This window comes from Pinus tabuliformis, chromosome 5_2 (genome assembly GCF_031772625.1).
Source record: "Pinus tabuliformis cultivar Carrire ecotype Pingquan chromosome 5_2, CPIR1, whole genome shotgun sequence".
Classification (NCBI taxonomy): domain Eukaryota; kingdom Viridiplantae; phylum Streptophyta; class Pinopsida; order Pinales; family Pinaceae; genus Pinus; species Pinus tabuliformis.
Window position 1 is genome coordinate 728861181 of NC_142306.1, and position 5287 is coordinate 728866467.

The window sequence follows — 5287 nt, forward strand, 5'->3', positions numbered from 1 at the left end:
AATCTGAATGAATAAGTTCAAGCTTCCTATGTGCTCTTGAATGTGAATCATGAAAAGACTGTTTGCTGTGCTTTCCTAGAATGCAGGCATCACATTGTTTATGTTTTCTAGGAATTGTAGGCAAACCAGCAACACCATTTTTCTTCAACAAGCGGAGACTATCATAGTTTAAATGTCCAAATCTAGCATGCCATAATAGACTTGATGGAAGTGTACCTTCATCATGATGAGAAACATATGAAAAATGTTGTGCATGAGCAGAGGTTCCTTGCAGTTTAAGAAGTCTTTCTTCTTCTATACCCCTCATGACAAGTGAATGGTCAGATGCCTTTCTTACCTTAAGCTTTCCATCAAACATATGAATGGAGTGACCTTGCTGGCGGATGTGGACTAGGGACATCAAGTTTCTCTTGAGCTGTGGGAGATATAGAACATGATCCAGAAGAAAGTCTGGAAGACCAGGCAGTTTAAACCTGATTGTGCCAAGCCCTGATGGCTTGATTTTTGACTGATCTGCAAAGTATACTGCTCCATCAACATTGTCAGTGAAATCTTCAAAGAAATCTCTCCTATGAGTCATATGACAGGTTGCTCCTGAATCAAGCAACCAGTCATTTTCCGAAGAAGCAAGTGAAGCATTAAACAAATCTTCATTTACTCCAATGTTACATTGTGCCTCAATATAGTGAGCGGATTCAGGTGCTTTACCTTTGTCTGTGTCATCAGTTTTACCTTTCTGCTGATTTCTTCTCTGCTCAACCTTGTCCCATGGTAGCTTGCATGTAGAAGCATCATGTGATCCATTTCGTTTGCAGCGAATGCAATGTAGATCTGCCTTTTCTGCTTGAGGATGTCTGCCCCCCTGCCTCTGAAGTATCTTCCTCTTCCTCTTCGTCCACCTCTTCCTCTTGTAGAATCTTGAGCAGGATGCTTTTCTTTATGAGCAAGGCAAATAGTCTCTTCAGAGGATTCAGGGACTGTTTTCTTTCCAAAAGCTTTCTCTCTTTCAGCAAACTTTTTTCACAAGAGTGTCAAAGGTTATATCTTTAAGATTTCCATTTGCTTGTAAAGACTCAAGATAGTTAGAGTAGGTAGGATAGAGTGCTTTGAGAAAGGCAATAAGAGAGATATCTAGCTCAACCTTAGTGGATTTAATATCATGCACTATAGACTTTATTTCAGATGCAAGAGTAAGAGGATCATTATTTTTCAGTTCAAGAGTGAAGAGTTTAATCATGAGCTGAACAACTTCAAGTGCAGAATGTGTATCATAGAGTTCTTTCAGCTTTTGTAAAGCTTCAAAGGCAGTGGAATAGGATGAAATATGACGACTTACTTCCTCATTTACAGATGCTGCGATCAATGCAAAGGCTTTGCTGTTCTTGTTTTCCCAAATGGCGAGTTCTTTGTCTGATGTGGGCTGCACAGGGTCTTTGTCTTCTTCTCCGACACACACTCCTTTCCACAGCTCATTGTAGATAAGGGTGTGTTTTACCATCCGAGACCATTCAGAATAGTTCTCCTTGCCAGTGAGAACTATTCCAACCATAGAAATGATTGAATGCATTCTGTAAAAAAAAATATCTCTGCTAAAAAAAAACTTCTGTTGATAAAAGACTTCTGCTGGAAAAAAAAAATTCTTATGTCACAACCTTATGCACTTTATGCCACAGCCTTATGGAACCTCTCTATGTACCAATGCATCAGTTATTAAAAACTGTCTTTTACTTGAGAACAGATTCAATGGTGTTCCATTTTCCTTCATACATCAAAGGCTCTAAAATATTTCATAGAGCACTACTGGAGAAACTTTGAAATAGTGAACTAATGTATGAACAGCGCATTCAAAACTCAAACATAAGTCTTTTGGACAGCGCATTCAAAGAACACTGTTTGGACAGGTTTTTATAAATCCTCAACTTCATTAACTCACACAGTCTCCGACACACAACTTTTACCAACGCATAACCACCATTCAAAACTGCATGCAACATTTCGCTACACATACAAAGTAAGGGAGCATTCAACTTTTGCAAAAATTAGTTTCTGGAAACAACCGATGCCGAGAGCAGAAATATGTCAGAAACGCAGTCACCATTTCAAGCTTTAATAAAAAACGCAGTCACCATTTCAGTCTATAAAAACCGCAGTCTTCAAATCCATCGCACCTATGTATATACCATGTCAGTAAAAAAAAAACGCAGTCCACAGCACCAATGTATATACCATGTCAGTCTTCAATAAAAGAACGCAGTCCACAGCACCAATGTATATACCATTCAAAACTACGCACTGAATGAACCATATCAGTCTTCAATAAAAAAAAACGCAGAGAACTTAAGGCCTCTTTAAAAACTGAGGGATACCACGTGGATTTATGAAGCTACAAGTGACTTTATCAGGCACAAATAGTGAAAATAGGGAAATTCAGAGCACAACTATCCGTCTGGTCACTCACAACAATCAAGGCTTCCGCAAAAGAGAAAAACAAGAGAGAGGTGGACGTGATACATTTTGGCATTCTAGTGCTCACATCCTTGGGGAGTCTCTTGAAATGGAGTATGGCTGTAAACTATGTATTGGACCCTGTACAACTCGAGGAGAGGGATTTTATTACGACGCCTTCTATGACGATGATGACGAGTTCAAAAAGATTCATGCTCAGGCTACAAAAGCTGCTATGGAAAAAAACAACCATTTGAACGGATAGAAGTATCAAGGCAGCAGGCTCTTGAAATGTTCGCTGATAATCCTTTCAAGATATAACGAAACTGCCTGAGGATAAAACAATAACAGTGTACCGATGTGGACCTCTCGTAGATCTTTGTCGTGGGCCACACATCCCCAATACGTCTCATGTGAAAACCTTTGCTTGTCTCAAGGCTTCAGCATCTTAATGGAGAGGCAAATCAGAAAAAAAACGCAGGTAGGCAAGAAATCAGAGAACGCACAATGCCAATGAGAATATGGGGTGCTCTTTCACAACGCCTACGACAGAGAGTAAAAACTGATGCGCAGAGACCTACTGACACGCAATACAGAGGCAGAAACTGGCAGAGAATGAAACACATGACAAAGGCAGCGTATTCAGGCCAGAGGACGCAGATGCAGGAGTTACAACTAATTTTAGGGACTGGGACCTGGGCTCTGATACCATGTCAGGCCAGGGTAACTCCGGCAACTAATGAGCGCAAGACAGAACTTGTGATTTTATTCATTAGACTATTGTTATTTATACATATACAAAACGGATCAGTTCATCTTCTAGATGACTGTCCAGCTTCACCTCATCCGTTTCGGATTAGGTGTCAACAAGATCAAAGCAGACCCCTCCTATGAAGTCATCCCTTGAATTGCTTCCATCCCATACATAAATATCCATAGCGAGCGCTGATTAAAGTGTGTATTTGCCAAAGGCAAAGATCTGGTCCCATTCAGGATATCCAATGTTATGAATTCACATGTACAACCAAGTAAACACATGTATTTGTAGACTGTTTACAAAGAAATTAAATACAACTTAATGTTGAATCCGAATTTTATTATTGAAATCATTACATCTTAATTATTCATCTATCATCTATCATCTTCCTTGCATTTCCTTTGCAACATGATGCGGTGCAATTGCTAGTACAATTTGCTATGTTAGCTTAACATTTGATGTTGACCTCCATGACCGAGTGTCCACTTTTAAAATATTGCAAAGTTATGTTTTATTGGAATAAAACATATACATTACAATTTTCCATGTCAACGTAACATTTGATGTTGACCTCCGTGGTTGACCTAGGTGACTGGAATAGGCCAATTTACCATGTCAGAGTAACAATTGATGTTATTCTTGGAAAATGTGAGTTCAATAAAAACTAGTCTTGTGATATAAATAGTTAATGAATGCGAATAGACTTAAAACATAGATGCAAATAAAAAAAGAGATTTGTGAAAATAAGGTGAGTAAATAATTATTTATAGTTTTTTTTTTTTTTTAGTTAAGACTAACCTAAGTACCCACGGGGATTTGAACCAGTGACCTATCACAAGGAGTGCCTTAACAGTACACCCATTCACCATCAATCCAAAGCCCCATGGGCGAAATTATTTTTAGTGTTAATTATATAGCTATTTTTTTATTATATATTATAAATAATTACAAATCCTCATATATAATACAAAAATAACTTAATAATTTAAAAAAATTCAATTTATTAATTCTTAAACATATAAATATTTATAATTAAAGATATCTAAATTCTAACATTCTCTTTTCAATAAAATTACTTATGAACATAACTATTAGGAAAAAAATTATAATTTATAATTTTTTTGTTAAATCATGATACGATTTACCTCGAAAATTATTCTCAAAAATTTTAATACGAAGAATGAATCATAATATAATTAGGCGAAAAATTATTCTCAAAAAATTTGTAATTTTTTATTACTATATTAATTTTTATTATAAAATAATATGAAATAATATAGTATGTAAAAAAATATTATAATATTTCAATAATTATATTTATTATTTAAAATTATAATGATAAGTGAATTTTAAATTACAATGTCAATTATAACAATATCAAACATTCTATGTGCACACAAGACAAAAACCCAGTTCCCTTACTCGTTTCGAGAAATGCACTTAGAGTCATTGAAACACATGCCCACTTTCGAGACAATGAACTTCCTTATTGTAATTTCTCTTTAACAATACAAATAATTCAATACAAATGAATTATTTGCAATTATTATTCTATATTTTCAAAAATGTTAGTGTTGATGATAATAATATGTACATATATGGTTAATATTATTAAAATTATACCATATTATATTATATTTAAAATTTATAATAAGAAAAAAATGATAAAAGTAAAAATACTATTTATTTTTGTAAAAGAAATATAAATATAAATTTATATTTATATAAAATAAATTGAAAAATATATAAATTTTTAATATAAACTCTCACCATTTATAATCTTTAAGTATAAATTATTTCACTCTGCGTAAAATACTTCAGCCCACTAATAATTTATGAGCATAAAATATTTCATTGATCTATCACGAAGATCTCAAAATCATATATTGGTTTTAATAAAACTAGAAACTTATTTGATATATTATATCCTTACATCGCTCAAAAGTTGGGCCGTACTCGAAATTCCCATTCCCACTTGTCATCAGTGTTATGAATCGAGAGGTGGAACTGTCGTTTCTTGAAGGTGGGCATGAAAGCGACTTAAAGAAAGCACCATGCACTTTCTTCATCAGTGTACCTCCGTTG